Source organism: Podarcis cretensis, assembly GCF_951804945.1.
Source record: "Podarcis cretensis genome assembly, chromosome: 8".
NCBI lineage: Eukaryota > Metazoa > Chordata > Lepidosauria > Squamata > Lacertidae > Podarcis > Podarcis cretensis.
Window position 1 is genome coordinate 42,977,422 of NC_137177.1, and position 18,535 is coordinate 42,995,956.

At 41.8% G+C, this 18,535-nt stretch overlaps 1 protein-coding gene across 3 annotated transcripts in view; it reads right to left on the reverse strand.

The window, feature by feature from the left end:
* Positions 1–6,908, reverse strand: part of PLCG2 (phospholipase C gamma 2) — a 66,017-nt gene extending 59,109 nt beyond the window's left edge. Inside the window, exon 1 of one of the 3 annotated variants that reach the window (XR_013842076.1) lies at positions 6,726–6,893. The gene's annotated coding sequence lies outside the window, so the exon portion shown is untranslated. Of the gene's footprint in view, positions 1–6,725 lie in introns of all 3 variants that reach the window. The other 2 variants (XM_079989324.1, XM_079989323.1) reach the window with 2 other exon arrangements.
* Between the last annotated feature and the right edge of the window lie 11,627 nt (positions 6,909–18,535).

Here is an 18,535-nt window from a genome sequence, read left to right on the forward strand (position 1 = left end):
TGGTTACGCTACTTTAAAATGACAACCTGTTCAATTTAAGCCACAGTGCCATTAAATCCATATTTACTCAGGAGACAAAGTTCACTGCATCCAGAAGGGCTTACTTCTGAGTAAAAAGGTATAAGATTTTGGACTTAGTTGGCATAGTAAAATATACCAGTTTGAAGTACTTCTTTATTTTGCCACACTCATACAATTGCAAAGTTGAAACTCAAACCTTGTGAATTATGGTCTCTCCTCTCCTGTTTTTTCTTACATGGCACAAATATTAGCAAGTCTGCTCTCCTCCATGAAAAACAGTAGGAAGAAAATAGCTATCAAGCTTTCCTCTGGAATCATACTATACATACCAACCAACAGCAGGACACAAGAAGGATTGGGAAAACGTCTTCAACCAAAGCCCAAAAAAACTTCAGCCAAAAAAAACAGCATCTGCCTTATTGTTCTTTCCCCTCAGCCTTTTTGCCCTCTACTTTTTATTACAAGCTTCTTGTTTCAGTTTCCTTGTTAATAACCAGGCCCCAATACCTGTTTTCCTTCTCATAGCCCTCATCTTCAGCTTAACTCCTTCCTTTTGCCTGTTAATAGTTAGAAATGTTTAAAGCACTATCTTGCTCTAGAAACACAAATATTTCACCCTTTTAATTTTTTCCTTAATTTATTCACTTTTTATTTTATTTATTTGTAGGTTTACAATATACCATATAGCTGGTGTCTTATAGCAGTTGTGTATAACAAAGCAATCAATGCTACTTTGTGGTTGTTGTTTAGTCATTTAGTTGTGCCCGACTCTTCGTGACCCCATGGACCAGAGCACGCTAGGCACTCCTGTCTTCCACTGCCTCCCGCAGTTTGGTCAAACTCATGTTCGTAGCTTTGAGAACACTGTCCAATGCTACTTACATATATAGAAACATATGTGTTCAGATTCTCCAAGAATCAATAAAAAAGACCCTAGATTACACAAAAAAGGGTGGGGAAAAGAAGAAATCTGAAAAAGAAAAAAGGTGATAGAAAAAGAAGGTAAAAGCTAATGGAAGTATTTTACTCAATTTGCTCCTAACATAACATGTGGCTGAACTGCATCGTGTAGTTTATCATTCTAGCAGTGAATAAATTAACTGCAATTCCAATTTGTTCGATTTTTAAACTGTCCTTCATCTGTTAAGATTGCAGAGAAGTTTACAAAGGATACTTAAAATACATTTCAAAAACCATTTGAAACCTTAATCATAACTTTAAAACACTAGTCAAAATGCAACACTACAAAATACAGCACTGCAGGTAGCATCAGTACATCTGACCTAAAATGCATCTGTTTGCTCCTAAGACCTGAGTGGTCCTAATACACCATCAAAAATTCAGTGATGAGGGTTTTCCTATCCTGCAAGGATAGGAAATTCCACAGGCAAGGTGCCACCACTGAGAAGGTCTGATCCCCGTCACTGCACATTAGGCTTCCCTCATTGGCAGGATGACACGGTCCTCCACAGCAGATCTAAAAGCCTGGGCTAGCAGATGAAGAGAAAGGTGATCTTTTAAGCATTTCAGCCTCACAATTTATGGAATAATACCTTATCCCAGAGGTTTCATGTAGATGTTAAGAAACTCAGAGGTCAAGATGGAGCCCTGCATGATTCCTGCAGCATAACTGCCAAGGGGCCAATCAGGGGGTCTCCCGATGCTAGTCTCCGGAAATGACCCTATATGGAAGAGTGAAAGCAGAGCCACCATAGCTCCATGACTCCCACTCCCAGCTGACAGAAGCGTTCTAGGAAGATACCATCATCAAATATAAGCAAAGCAACAGAGTTCAAGGAGAATTAACAGGGCTACATTCCTGACACCTGTCTCCCAGTTTCAGTGACAAACTCAGGCCTAAAGCCAGACTGAAATGCTCCAGATAATCCTTTTTCTCCAAGTACACCAGAAGCTGTCTACCATCCTCTCAACCATCTTGCCCCAAAAATAGCTATGAGCAAATGGGTTGTAGTTGAAACACACCTCCAGGTCCAGGATGGGTTGCACTGCTACCTTTTTTAATTGCCTTGCAAAGCACAAAGTGAGAGGTATTTTGACATTTTAATTTTCACCTTGCTGACTGGTGGAAAAGGAAAATATGAACCAAACCTCAACAAATGCTATTCACAGTGTTCCACATCCTTACACTCAAATTCCCTGCAGGGAGCTTAAAAATGCTGCATTACCAAACACCATCTTAACAGAGGCTACTGGTACTGTTGATCTCTAGATGATGTGCAGTACACAGGCAAGGATTTCTGACTCTCAACTGTTTAACATGAACACCAATAAAATGACTCTTTCCCTGCGCCCTTGTCCAAATTAGATTGCTAAAATGAAGAAAGCCTGAGGGAACCATAATAAGAGTTATGTGTGGAAGGACTGTGAGGGTAGCTCAGTTCTGGTACTTAGAACAGATCCCTGAATTCAGCAGCAGCTCAGAGCACTTAATTCTTCTTCTTTATTTTTATTTTAGTGTATATCCTGTGCACCGTGCTCCAGTTGGTGGATCTTTGAGTCCCAGTAAAACAAAAAAAAAGTAGATCCAGCAAGCATGAAGTCTGCCCTCCCTGGTCCTGAGCTGCTGGAACAAATCATAATTACTCATTATGGCAGTTTCCTACACAGCAGACTTTATCCTTCAAAGTCAGAGGTTTTATGCCTATTTGTTTGCATAGCACGCCAGATAAATGTATTCAGCACCTGAAGTGATGCCTGCACTCTAAACCCCGGGCATATAACACATAATTGTTTGTGCAGAATTTCTTAGTTGAAAATAAAATATGGCATCAAAAAATAGATAAAACTAACAGGTACTGAAGAAGTGGCAGCAATACCAAGAAATGGAACAATGAGAAGCAATTACAGGCCAGCCAGAATAAAAATATAGAATTTTCTGTGGCTAGGACTTAACAAGAAGTAAAAATAGTCAGTGGTTATGTGGAAAGCCTCTGGATCTATGAATGTCAGGAATATTATTGTCTGAAACATTCTCAAAACCCTTCAGTGTGCATGACAAAAGGAGACAAACTAAATTATGAATCTTGAAATTCTGCAGGTAAAATATAATAGGTTTGATCCACCACTGGAATACTACATTGGCTTTTATTACAGTCTGCTCTAATTTACATTGGAACCTGGAAATATCATGCAGCTAGGAAGAGATTTCCCTAGATAATTACTGGAAGAGTTCTTAGTGGCCACAGCTGAGTTACACAACCATCTTCTCTGCCTAGCCTGCAAATAAAGTTAACTATCTGCAAAGGATGGCAGATCAATTAACAAACTTGTGCAAGTGTGGATCAGATTCGTCTAAACAAATAATGTGAACTTCCAAAGTAGTCAAAACCAGGGAAGTATGGTTAGTACACACTTCTTGCTGGCAAAAACCATCAAGTGAACTCTGTCTTGAGTCCTTACTGAGAGGATTTGTGTGTGTGTGTGTAGTTAAACTGCCTCCCCTGTCTCTCAAGTCAGAAACCCCTAGCCTATGCAAAGCCCAAACACCAATCTGAAAGCCAGTAGCTCAGCTGGAAGTTATACATCAGCAGTGAAACTGGATATGATGCATAAGCCCACAGGTAACTCAGATGAATTAGTAGTACCATGTAAAATTAAGTCCTTGATATTTATTTGTACCAAGCCTAGAACATCAAAGCACCAGGGTTTGTACATGTGGGTTACCTAGCTACAATATAATAAATTAATCATACAACACATCTTGGCACGGGAAGTTCAGTATCAAAGGGTTCAGTCATGTATTGCTGCTATCCCAAAGTCTTGGGACCAGTGTTACAGGATGACCCATCAGATCTTCTTTGTCATGTTGCAACTGCCTTAAAGGAAATTATTTTCATATGCTTAGTTGGGCACTAAAACATGAAATCAAAAGCACAGGAAGCTCCCATCTGGCCATGCCCTTCAAAACACAAAATGTGTAAGGTGTAATAATTTCTGAAGCTCTCCAGTTGTATTTTATTAAATAAAGGTTCGTTACCATCATTTACACTCCTTTTCTTCTGATCAGCATGTTCTATGTCCTTGGACTTGTTGTAGACACGCAACTTTATACACACAACAACAACCATGTGAAATAAATGAAAATAAAACAGTATCTATAACCAGTTTCACTATTGTTTGAAACCCGCTATCCGCTCTGAGTAACTCAAAACCATATAATGAACATACACAGAGAGTATATGGTCCAGAAAGATCACTTTATCTATCTGATTTTATAACCCATGAGAATTCATGTTGAGCGACACAATTTGAGAACACACAGTTTTAGTCTACATTTTTTAAAGTGTACTACTACTAACATAAGAAGTTGCTTAACACAAGTACCCTAACTAATTGTCCAAAAGATGGAGAAAGTTTCATTGCTTTATCAGGCTTTAGGAAATGTAAAGAACAGCAAGAGGAGAAAATTACAAATCCCCTTCTTGTTTGAACCTGGCATACATATGGTAAAACAGGCATCTTTGATTGGCCTTAGAGATTATGACAGAATAAAAGCTACTCTAATTGTTTATTAATCAAAGGTAGTAAAAGAGGGAGGTGGGGAGCACAAGAAGATGGGCAGTTGCTTCAGCCTCAAAGCAGCCCCATGAAAGAGCACTGCAGTTCTTAGATACTTGGTGTATTTGATATTATACATACTGTAATCCTACACACTTGGTGGAAAGTCCCAATGAACTCATTAGGACTGACTTTCTTTGGAGTAGACATGCGTAAGATTGCACTGCTTGTCATCAATTTTCCTTTTTCCTCACAATGCAAATAATCCTTTTTGTTGTTGTTGTTTTTAGCATTCCTCACTTTTTTTCTATCCAATATCATGTATGAAGATGACCATATACTGAACCAACAACAAAAAATACCCTACCTGAAGTCGTTCCTTCTGTTCTGCTGTATGAAGCGTCCGCTGCTCCCAGACAAATCACCTTCCCTAACCCAACATAAATTGAGGGAGTTTGGGAGGCTACAGAAACCCCTTCCTTTTCAGGGGCAACCCAGAGACTTGGCTTTTCAACTTTAAAACAATGTTCATACATTTGAAATAGTGATAAACATATGTTTCCTTCCTACAAGGTTCACACACACATTTTCTCTGAACCCAGATTCACCTCTTTGTTCACACCACTACCTTTCCTTCCTTCACTCTACATTTAAATTGGTGCTGTTACTAACCCACCCACCTCTCTGTTGGGGGGAAAGTAAAGGAGGGGGAGAGGGAGGGCGGACAGCTAGTTTCCTTCCCTCTTTTGCAGCAGACTCTTCAGTGAGACAGAGGTGGCAGCAAATGAAGCAGAAAGTCCTTAGTCAGATTGTCAAAAGCAAGGTTGTCCACTGGGTCAAGAGTCAGGGCTCCCCAGAGGAAGATTGATTTATTACAAAACCTATTTATGTGTTGCCTTTCTGTTCAACGACACTAAAGGCAAATGGCAAAGTGTGAAGTAATGAGAAGTTGAAAAAATATATAACAAAAAGCTAAATAAAATAAGCTGCAGCACTCTTCCAGGAACAATCTCCTTGTTAAAAAGTCTGTGCAAAGAAAAAGTAAATTTTGACTAAGCAAGGAGGGACCTGAGACTAAGTAGTTAGGTGGCCCAATGAGCCTGCTAGCAAGATTTCTACAAAACCAAGTGCTGCTACAGATAAGTCCCATCTAGATAAAGTCCTCAGCTACCCTGAGCAAAGTCTCCAAGGAAGACCTCAAGAAACTGGAGAAGTGGTGGAGGTGCAGAACCTTAATATAACAGAGTGGCCAAGAGCATGTGCAATGTTAGTTCCTTTCTATCAGAGCTGGAGGAGGGGAAGGGGGGGGGAGGCAGTGCCCCAAAGTATGTGCATAAACTTAGCTCCCCTCCCGCCTTGCCAGGTGTCAAGCTAAAGGGCATTTCCAGCCATATTTAAGGCTAAACACCTTTTTAATCCACTAACTAGTGAAGTCCAAAAAAGAGTGGGGGTGTGAACTGAAGAGGAAGAAGATGCAAAGCAGCCACAACTTGTCTAAGGGTGAATGCCGCCCTGGGGTCCTTTGAGAGGAAGCATGTGATATAAGTCTAATGAATAAATGGCAGTAATAGGAAGGCTGTCAAGTGAGTGCCCGTAGAGCATGTGCAGAACGACGTGTTCCCTACACTGCCGAGACACGCCAACCAGTTTCCCTGGCTGAGTCTTTCCGGGCAACTTCTGATCCCCAGCGCTATCATTAGTGGCAACAACGGGTCAGCGGCAGGAAGGAGAAAAAAAGATGTCGAAGTAACCACAACCTGTCTCGGGTTGGAAGGAAAGCACTCGAAATAACCCCACGGAACACGTACACAGCCTTGATATCGCGGCCAGTTTTTAATCTGTTGCTTCACGCTCTCTAAATTTCCGTAAAAACAAAAACAACAAAAAACTTCTTTGCATTTGCTGTAAGGCTCCCTGACAGTATCTTTATGGGAGTAGTAGTGAGTATTTAAGAAACCAACCAACTGATAGCCCGCAGCTGGGATGGAGGGGATCCCTCAACCCGCCCCGCACCTCTTAATACCTGCCATGTAACTAAGTGAGGCGGGACAGGAAGGCAAGGAGGTGTGAGGAACCGCCACCCCAACCCGCCCGCAGCTGGCGAATCTAGGGCGAGGAGGAAGCAAGAGGGCTCCGCACGGTGGGGCTGGAGGAGGAGGAGGAGAGGGAAGTAAGTGCGGGGGTACCTTCCTTCTCCCTCGGCGTCTCCCCTCACCTGCGCCTCAGTCCCAGAGGCGGGGAGCCGGAGTCGTCCCCCTCGCTCGGTCGTCGCTGGCGGCCCGCCCTGCTCCTCGCCGCCTGCTGCCCCAGGAAGGCTCCCCACTTCTGCTTCTCAAGCCCCGGGAGGGAGGCAGGCGCGGAGGGTTGGCCGGGGGAGGGCAGGGCCACGTGACCCGGCGAAGCCACAGAGCGGCGGCGGCGGAGGGGCGGGGGGCGGAGGGAGACGCCCGGGCGCAACGTGTGTGTAAATGAATGAGAGGAAGGAAAGAGCGCGCCGTTTGTGTGTCTGTGTGTGTGTGTATAGAGAGAGCGAAAGAGATGTGTGTGTGCGTATATACAAGCAGGCACACCCGCGTTTCCCTTCCTCTCCATCGTATGTCCGCTGATGTGTAGGTGCAAAACGCAAACGTTCTTCACGTGGCCAGTCTCCTCCGTCTCCCGTATGGGTTTGGGAGGGAAAACACAAGTGGGTGAAAGAATTTTAAAAAACCGGACATAGGGTGATCGGTCGATGGACAGATAAGACACAGAATGGGAGATAAGGTGTGTGAACCTGGTAGAGGGATGGAATATTTATACAGTATAACTTAAATTGAGAGGGCTATGACAGATCTGTGAGAGGCAGGTCGCACACGCACACAGGAGCGGGGAAATTTTTGTTTCTAAAATACCTAGGCACTCACGACTACACACACACACACACACACACACATATATATGTAAAGGGTAATGCAATTTGTGAGTTGGGATCCATCATGCCCAATCCAAAATTACATTTTGGTCCCTCATCTTAATTCAAAATGGTGACTGGCATCCAAACACTGGTGAAGACCACTGACCCCACCTTGGGATCCCTCATGCTATGCCTGGCAATAATATCTTGACAGGAGGCCAAACCAACATCATTTTGACATGTAAGCAGTATGTAAATTAATAATACATCAATAAAAATGACTCAGGCAACTGCCTCAGCTTAGTTTAGCACTGCAGGGCTATTGCCACAGGAAGGCCTGTTAGCCCCCTTAGACTTGGAACAATTCCAGGCCAATTCACTGAAATTTCAGCCCCAAACTCTTCTTTTTAAAGTTGTCTAGCACTTCTTTGTTGTTGGTAGGCAAAGAAAAAATGTGCAGCAGGACTGAACTCAGTTGTTAAGTCACAGTTTAAGCTTTCAGTATTCAAGTGTGCAAAGGTGCTAGGATAGATGAGAAGCAGCAGTAAAGCAATTTGATTAATATGTACTACAATTAAATAACTTTTGACATGTACATGCAGCTACTCTTATTTGGTAGATGGACGTGGCGCTCTAAGGCAGCAGGTACTGGGGGTGGGGTGATGGCAAAACACTAGGCTATTTGCCTGGGCAGGCACAGAAGTCACGCGGTGGTCTATATTGCATTTCTATTTAAATTATAGTAATTATTTCCAAATCTGCTTCTACACTTTTAAATTAAAACAGGCACATTTCATGCAAATTTGTCTTCATTTGTCCTGGGTGGGGTGGTGATGATGTGGTTCCTTTTGGGGGGTGATGTGTGAAGTGGCCACCCTACATACCTCCCCACCACCAAATTTTCCTGAGCCAGCACCCCACCCAACAACTATGAATATTTGTTGCTGGCCTAGGCTGGTGGCTGTCTCACTTAGTCCCTTTTCCCAATGCAACACAGCCCCTAACTGAGTAAGCATACAGAAAATCTACCAGGCAGCAAGCATAGTCTATATTCTAGTCATATAAAGCACACCAGCAGCACCAATGCTACATTACAGCCTTTGTTTGAGCAAGCAGTGAGTAGGCCACAGGCAGAGTGGTGAATGAGCAGCAAAGACAGAACTATGTGCCACACAGGTTAATCTGTGCCTCCTAAATTAGTCTGCCTCCCTCGGTTGCAGTAAAGAATGATGGCCCAGGTCCATGTTAAGTAAGATTCATCTGCTAGTCCAATTGGCTTCTGTAAATGGAAGCGGGGAGGGAATGCTTTTTCTTGGGTCAGTCTTGACTCATTTTCCCCACTGCTCTGCTTTCCCTTAGGCTGCCTTGCCTAGTTTTTTTTCTGCCCCTGGGTCTGTTCGGCTGCCTTTGGGAAAGGGGTGCAATTACACCAGGCATGGGGATGTAAGATTGGGGAAAGCTTCACTTTCTGAATTTCTACCTGTCATGCAACTTTATTTGCCAACCTTTTTAAGCTGTCTTGTATCCTTGAACAACAATCCAAGAGGCAGATATTTAGCTTGAGATGTTTTGTTTTGATTTGCTTAGATTTAAAGGATGAGGAAAGCAGCAGCTGCTACATTGTGCTATGCCAGGATGCTGTTGAGGGCACAAGAACAAGCCTGATGAAAAGGGGATAAATATTTTTTTATAAATCACTTTGTGTGCTGACATACTAATCATGGCAATTTTTGTGTGAATAGTTCCATAATTTCATGTGAAACAGCCTCGCTTCTGAGTGTTTCAGTTCTTCTGGGAAGAGTTGAAATAAGGAGGTTTTTTAGGAAAGAAAGAAAGACAAACTGAGTAAATGTACAGCCAGGAGGGATTTACTTCTGCTTCTCAAAAGAAAGGGGAAAGAATTTTGGATCACTGAAGTCGCCTTTCCCGGTGGACAAGGAATGAAGAAAAAGTTGTTCATAGCTTCCCGGAATATCAGTTTAGCATGCATGTACATTTCATAAAACAATAAAAGGAAGGGATTGCGTAAGGTATTTCAAATATTTTAAAGAGAAAGATAAGCATCTGCCAGAGAGGTTTTGGTTATCTTCTGGGAATCCAGCTTTTGCGCAGGAAGTCACAGTCGCTGAACTAACTTTATTTCAAACCTACAATTTTCTTATACCAATGAACCAATCTGGATCAGATCATCTTCAGTTAATTTGCTTAATACCCTTTGGCACAAAATCTATTTGAATTACGAAACTAACCAGAACATTTACCTACCTCTTGTTAATGGACTATTCATTGCTCAAATGTTTTTTAAAAAATAATTGTTGCACAACTGACCTAAGTAACAATTCAAAAGTTCTGGACAGCTAATTTTTAATTTTGTGTGCTTAGAAATACTCTGTGTACATTAAGAATTCAATAAATGTGTATTCTGATATATTAGATCTTCTCTGAAACAACAATAATAAATACATTAATACCCAATGGTGAAATAAAGTGATTTTAGAATGAGAAGAGTAAATACTTGATAGATTTAAGGCACTCCTCTTGGATGACTGGGATCAGGAAAAGATCACTATCTTGTTAGTACTCCTGGGTCACACCTTGATTTCATTTCTCCACCCATAAGAATGAAGCAAGCAAATGCTGACTGTTGCGTATTAAATAATCTTTAATTTTTCTACCTCTCTGTTTTCTATGTGCAGTAAATCTTAGGTCCAGCTGTGAAACTACCTGGCAATAACAATTCAATTTTTGAGCCTCACTAGCGCCTAAAATTTGTAGATCAGTTTAACACGGGGTTGCCAACTTTTTCCTGCCCCTGTGCTTCTGTAGCAGAAGAAGCTTGTCCCCTCCCTTTATTTGAATGCCTGAAAAAGCTTCACCTGCTAAACTTCTACTATTTAAAGTAACAGTGTGCAGGAGCAAGACTAGTAAAAAGTTGACATATGTTTAATATCGCCTGTGCATTAATGTGCAATGGAGACACAGAACCCACATTCCATAATAGCGTATTATTTAGGCTATTATCTCCATGTTAGGTCAAGACACAGCAAGAAGGCATAAACTGGAGGCATTAAATTAAATGCAGCCTAACAGCATTTGACCATCTCAACGAAAAAGCAGTGGAGTTATCAGTGACCACAAGGGCTTTTCTTCAGCTAAAACTCACCAGAACTCAGTTCCGGCACCTCTCACGTGGGTGCCATTGCCATTATAAGAGAACAAGAGAGGCATTCATGGCGAGTTCTGGTACCTCTTTTTCTAGAAAAATAGCACTGGTCACTGCAATATATGGTTGAAAAACTATATTTGGTTCCTAGGGTGGGCAGGTTTGTTCTAAGGCAGGGAGGGGTAATTGTAGCCCTAACCCTCTCTATCTGACCCCTGAGGCTCCCCACAGGCTACACACCCTTTTAAGTGACACCCCTCACCCACTGAAGGCTGGTGGCACCTAGATTTAGTGGGGTGCCTGGGCGGAGCCTAAGAGGTCACATGGGCAGACCCTAGGAGGTGACTCCTTGTTAGTCTAAGCTTGGTTCAGAAGGGGTCCCTGCTGTCACACTTGCTTCTCTGCAATCACATTCCTGGAACCACAGTTAGAGGGAAAGCATTTCAGAAAATCCAAGCACCACCTCTCCCTGGTTTTCCAAGCGCTTACCCAAGCGCTTTTGGAAATGAGGAGCAGCAGAGACTGCAGTGTCTTTATGATATATGGTTTATTTACACATATATACAACCTGAGCCTACGATGGAAGGGTTCACAGCATTAACACCCCCAAAGGGTCTTGTTATTCCATTGCCGCAGCCTTTAATTCAAACAGAAATCAAACATTGTGGTCTGCCTCTCTGGTTTTCTAGCCTGCTGTTTTACTTCTAGGTCACATTACACACACTTCCAACTTTAAACTCTGGCTTTTATCCCTCACTACCTGTGAATTGCGAGTGGGCTGTCTCACACAGAGCCCCCTCTCCTTTGCTTCCTTAATGGCTCATCACCTTTCCTTTGTTCTCTTCATGGCCCATCACCCAGGTGATTACCTCTAAACAGGAAGTTAGCCTGGTTTGTATTTTAACACTTGCTAGGGTTATAGGTGTCTGGCACCTACTACTTCAAAAAAGTATGTATCCTAAGCAAAGCAACTTACAGTTACCACTAATGGTCATGGTTCTGCAAAAAACAGTAGTATGCCAAGAAGCAAATTTTAGATCACATGGTTTATGGGAAGACACCCACTTGAGCTAGTTGTACTCCCACCTTTGTTCCAATTGCTAATAAGAGTGTGGGAGTGAGAAAAACAACCAACCACTGTAGGACCATTATGGCATCACATTGTGTAGCTGGACTGCAGTTTAGCCATCCAGCTGTTAGATTTATCAACCCCAGTAGGTTAGAATTTCCAGTCAACAGGGAAAGTATTAATTGGCATACAATAGATGTTGTATGTACCATAGTTTTAATTATTTTATTTCATACACACATTTATATAAATAAATGCCATGAAACATGTTTTAATTGCACATCATTGTAATTTAAAGGAATTTGCCTTTCAGGGGTAACTAAAAATGTGAAGAACACTGATATATATATATATTTATTTGTACAAAGTCATGTTTAACATAAATATTTGGAACAAGCTGACATTGTCTCCTTTCCTTGGTTGAAAGAAAGTGGAAAACATCAGGTTGGGGATCCTAATAGGCAGTACATTTGCTGTAGTCTTGAAAGTACTACTGGACTTTTGTTCTCTGCTGTAAGCCCTCCAGATGTTACTGAACTATAACTCCCATCATCCCTGACCATGTTTGCTGGGCTGATGGGAAGCAACAACTGGAGGGCTACAGGTTCCTCAGCCATGCTATAAAGGGTAGAAGGGAAAAACAGGACATACATATATATGTGTGGCAGTGGTATTCAAATTGATTCTGGTAAGCAGGGGAGGAATTTTAGCATAGCTGGGCAATTCCCCACAGTGCCTGGAAAGTCCCACATTTGCCCAAATGCAGTGTTTTGCACCTGGGAAAATGCAATGCAGCATCTAGATAAGAGATAGCAGTCAGTCAACCATTTGCCTCTAGAAGCGCAACCAGTTTTGAACAAATGTGTAATTAATTAACCCAAAGGCTTCCAAAAACAGCGAGAGAGTCCATATGTTTTTGACTTCTCTCTCCTCTTTTTCTCTCTCATTGTGTTATGTCTAATATGAGTTAGCCAAATGCCCTACTCTGAGCAGCCATGAGATGCCACAATCATATTATATTGCTATCACGTGGGCCCTGCCACCCACTCAGACGGTAATAGCGTCATAGCCAGCTAGGAGTGGATGAAACTTTTGATTTTGGTTTTTCCCAGTTTCTCATTTTTCTAATCTTCACCACATTTCCGCAAGTTGTTGTGATTAAAAAAAAAAGTTATTATGAAAACTCCAGCATATTAGGGCAATTTCTCCCTAATATATATCCAGTTTTGCAAAGCAATCCCCCTTTTTTCCTCTATGCCATTTTCCATAGCATATACCTTTTTGCAAACTCTTTACCCTGGAATATGCATTTTTGTATATATTACCGGACTGAAAAACTGCATTACAAAATTAAGAGAAGTATGAATTTCCAAGGATGGCTTTGTTTTGTTTTGTATTTTGTTTCAGGAAGTTTGAATTAGGTAGCGTTGATTTTAAATACAAACTGAGTCAAATTTCTGCCCCATTGCTATAGCCAGCAAGCCCTTGTGTTCCATAACTGAGAATCACTTACTGCTAGACAGTGCTATTTTTCTAGTAAAAAAGATGCTGGAACTCACCATGAATGCCTCCCTTGGATTCTTATAATGGCAATGGCACCCACCTGAAAGATGCTGGAACTGAGTTCCGGTTGAAAAAAGCCCTGCTGCTGCCAATTTTTAATATTTTCTTATAATAATAAAAATAGTCTTATACATGGAAAAATATGGTATGTTGGTTTGCTTATTTTGGTATTAACACATGTATCTTATGAATTGTTTCATATATACCACCTTGGAAACTTGTGTTCAAAGATGGCCTATAAGTAAATAAAACCATAATCATCAATCAACTGCCATTGAAAATGAGCTTCTGGAAATATAGTGGAAAGGTTAAAAATATATGCTTTGGCTGATTGTGTGAAGGCTCTGTATTCCACAATGCAAACTGTGTTTCAGTAAGCCCAGAGCTCATTTGTTTAGTTACATAGATCATCCATCAACAAGAAAGCAAGAACAATGCTAAATGATGTGGAGTATTTCACTTGCATACACAGGTAGTGTTTGTTGAAAATTTGAATATCAAATTTTCACACTAGATTCTTAAAGGAAATATCGCTTCATGGAAAACATTTTATAAAGAAATGAGTCCATGTTTTGAATACCAAATTACTGCCACCGTCTACTGGAAGTTCAAGTAACATTGCAAATTCGTTACCCAGTTTATAACAGTGCCACTTTAAACACATCAGGTTTTAACGTGACACAATCTGTGTATGGCGAAAACATCTTATGTATTTATTTATGCCATTTGTATGGGTGCCCAATAACACTGCTCACTGGGCAGCTTTCAAACCTAAAACCATAAAATATAATTTAGAATGTTAAAATATTAAATAGAAACCAAAGAAGCAGCAATTTCAAATGGAGGGGGGAACAGGGCTGGGGGAGAAATTTGATTGGGGTTTTTTCTGTCGTGACCAATGTAATGTTTGGAGGTTCTTTGCAGAATAATTTGTGTTTTAGCTAATATTATTTAACTCCAGTTAACACTGTTATTTGTTTGTGACACATGCAACAGTTTTGCAACCTCAATAATTCACCTGCAATTTGGATATGTTTTTTTCTAAAAGTGTGAATCAAACATGTTTTTTCCACCTGTGGTAATATACATAAAGAGCTAATGTTTCATGAGAACGTGTCAAACTTTTGGTAATGAAAACTGTGGTGAAAGGGTTTTCTGGCAAATTACCTGTGACCAATGTAACTTGTGAAAATTCGCTGACAGACCCCTCCAAAAAATACCTCCAAAGCAAGACCCTGTGCATATACTTTAATAGGCATTCACAAGTTGCAGATCTGTGTTAAGACCAAGTTGTAAAGCCCACAGGAATTTACACTTAGCTATTGTAACACAATAATTACTTGCTTATTTTCAACTCAACATTTATAATTTGCCAAGAAATCCCCGTTTTTAAAAAGAAAATGCCATACTAATCACTGTCATATTGCATCACCTGGAAATCAAAATTTATTTTCACTTTCCCAGTTTCAAACACAACAATAACAAAGTTGCCCACTAACACCAGTACTTCAGCGGCTATTTCTGCTTCTGCGCTGTCTTTCAGGCTAACCACAAATGTAAGGTTCTACACTTAGGTAGGAAGAACCAGCTGCACTAATATAAGATAGAGGACATCTGGCTTACTAGCAGGACTTATGAAAAGGATCTAGGTAGACCACAAGTTTAACATGAGCCAACAGTGTGATGCAGCAGCAAAAAAAGCTAATGCTATTCTAGGCTGCATCAACAAAAGTATAGTGTCCAGATCAAGGGAAGTAATAGTACCACTCTTCTGCTTTGGTCAAAGCAAGCGGCCTTCAGCTCCTGAGGTAAATTGTTGTATCCCAAAATCAGGGTGAGGAACCGCTGGCCTCTGGGACAGCTTTGGCCTGCACAACTTCCCAATTAGCTCATGAGGCCATTTTGGGCAAGCCATGGCCCTCCACCATACACCTTACGTCATATAGGTAAGGGTAGGGCTTGACTATGAGGATGAGGATGGCCAAAGCTGTTTTGTGCAGCTCCCCAAGCTGGTTGCCTTTGCATAAAGTGGGGCCACAGTGCTAAGCAGAAATGCATCACACCAGCTGATGCAAGGAGCTTTGGGGCACCCCCAAACCCAGCACCAAGCAGGACCACTCTCCCCACATCATGAGAAGGGGTGATACTTCCTGGTGCTGGCCTCAGAAAACCATCAGGTGTGCACAGGGTCCCTGCAGGGAGCTCTTGGGCCTATCCAAACTCAACACTATAATGTGGGAAAAGCTTGATCTAGCTGCAGTCTTAAAGGGGAGGAGATTTGCAAATACTTTCAAATAGTTTCTGTAGGTTGACATTTTCGTGGAATGGAATCCAATCTTTCTCCTATCGCCCACAGTCATTATTAATAGATTTTCCACTGCCTGAGAGGCTTCCAGATGCTTCTTCCCATCTCCAGTTCTCCAGTCAAAATAACCACCACCAGCAGGTGGCAGGCCTATATAAATGGCTTTGATTGTGGGGTGGAATCTTATGCCCATTTCCCTCCCTCATTTTCCCTGTAAGGAAGCCATGGGGTGGGGGGAGGGAGCCTGATGGCCCTCCCTGTCAATTAGCCCACCTTATACCAATCAGAACCATGTGTGCTTCTTGCATTCACTAGCCAATCAGAACTATGCGTTCTGCCTGCGGTCTGCAGTGCGGGGAGAAGAGAGATCTCTCACTCACAGTAGGAACCTTGTTTTTATTATATTTCGTGTGTATTGGGGGGGAGACAAGGGAGGAGTGTGCACGCTTTCTTTTCCTTTGTTTTCTGGCTAGAATACTCTTATCTCTTCCTGTCTTCCCCTATCACTTCTTTCTTTGGATTTCACCCCACACCCAGCAGCGTCACTCCCCTCTTATTTCTGAAATATTAAAACTAAAAAGCATAGCCCAAACGCTTTCCATGTTGCCCTGGTTTTAAGTACATGCATATTCTGTGGATTTTCATGAAGAAGCCTTAACCTGAAGTATACTTGTAATAACATTTTAAATTGAATCTTGTGTTTTGATTTTAATCAAGTTTAAACTGTTTCGCTTTGCTTTGGGAGACACCCAGTGAACTGTTTGGGAAGGTGATACAAATGCACTTAATATATTAACCCCACGTATCTGGGAGTAAGCTCTACTAAATTTCAGAGCAGACAGGTAAGTCACCAGACCCAATAGAATTGGCTTGTTTTTGTTGCTACCTTCCCATGACCAGCTGTTCCGCCTTGAAGCAATTAATACATGTGCCTGGTTTTCCTTTTGTGGCATTTGTGATCCTCCTCTTCCACATTTTATCTTCACAACCTTAATACATATAATACTGACAAGCACAAGGTCACCCAGGAAATTCACAGGTGGTGGTTTTAACCTTGGACTCTTACACCCTAGTCTTACACCCTAGTCTCCCTTCTCATGCTGTAAAGAAGGCACGGAAGTAAATATGTTTGGAGTGTGGGGATAATCTTTCCCTATAGGGCTGAAAGTTTAGGGAGGAGCCTGTATGGGATTCCCTTCACAACACAAGGGATGAGAAATTTCTCACTGAAATGAACTGCCTTCTGCTGCCCTCTTCAGACATAAAGCCAGAATACACTTATACTATTTTATTTTTTGTTTGTGCTTTTTTTTATAAAAAAAGAAGCAGCTTAAAATAGTAATGCAAAAATTGTTAAATAAATGAAATTATTATGGATTTGGACACATCCGTAAAGGGACAATAGGAAAGAGATTTTGGATATGACCTATTACCAATTATTTGGAAGCTGCTTTCTCAGAATGTCCCTCAGTAAACTTCTAGCCCCACCCTTAAGGAAATAAGAGAGCAAGCAGCTTATGCTGGCAATATAAAATAATGAACACTGATATTAGGGACATTTTCTGGACCTGCTCTAAAAATAAAGAAATTTGGGAGTGATCTAATATATTTATCTAGTAAACTTATCTAGTATATTTGTCTTGGTATATTTATTTGGCAACAGGTTAGTGTAGACTGCCCCAGGAAATGCTGTGAAAGAAGAAGAAGAGGACTTTGGATTTGATATCCCGCCTTTCACTCCCTTTAAGGAGTCTCAAAGCGGCTCACAATCTCCTTTTCCCTTCCTCCCCCACAACAAACACTCTGTGAGGTGAGTGGGGCTGAGAGACTTCAGAGAAGTGTGACTGGCCCAAGGTCACCCAGCAGCTGCATGCGGAGGGACAGAGACGCGAACCCGGTTTCCCAGATTACGAGTCTACTGCTCTTAACCACTACACCACACTGTTGTCCCTTTTGTCCATGCTGCACTACCTTGCTACTGCCATGTAGGCAAATGCAAGCATTACTCTCTCTGAAGGCAGTCTACACCTCTGCATGCTTTTGGAAGAGCAGAGTGGGAATTGTCATTACCTATTCTTGCCCAATGAGGGCAGCAGAGATTGTGAAATGGAAATAAATTGGAGAGTCCAATCAGAGGGCTGCATCCAAGGTTAGTCCTACTCAGAGCAGACCCACCGAAATTAATGGTCATGATTTGTCCATTAATTTTAATGGGTCTATTCTGAGTAGAGGGCTTTTAAAAATTAAAAACTCAGAGGGCTTTTAAAAATTGTATTCAGCAAAGTCGACATGTAAAAAATGCAGAAGTGAGATCAGTATTGATCACATTTGATGTTTAAATCATAGGTTTCTGCAGAAGTGCAAGCATTAGAGCCTTCCTCAAAAACACTGGGTTGTAACCAACTACAGTGGTACCTCGGGTTACATACGCTTCAGGTTACATACGCTTCAGGTTACAGACTCCGCTAACCCAGAAATAGTACCTCAGGTTAAGAACTTTGCTTCAGGATGAGAACAGAAATCGTGCAGCGGCGGCATGGCAGCAGCAGGAGGCCCCATTAGCTAAAATGGTGCTTCAGGTTAAGAACAGTTTCAGGTTAAGAACGGACCTCCGGAACGAATTAAGTACTTAAACCGAGGTACCACTGTAAATCCTACTCGAAGTAGGCCCATTGAAATTAATAAACCTAAGTCATGTCTATTAACTAGTCTATTAAGCCAGTGTGGTGTAGTGGTTAATCTGGTGAACCGGGTTCGCTTCACCGCTCCTCTACATGCAGCTGCTGGGTGACCTTGGGCCAGTCACACTTCTCTGAAGTCTCTCAGCCCCACTCAACTCAGAGTGTTTGTTGTGGGGGAGGAAGGGAAAGGAGAGTGTTAGCTGCTTTAAGTGATAAAGCGGGATATCAAATCCAAACTCCTCCTCCTCCTCCTCCTCCTCCTCCTCCTCCTCCTCCTCCTCCTCCTCTTCTTCTTCTTCTTCTTCATGGGTCTACTCTGAGT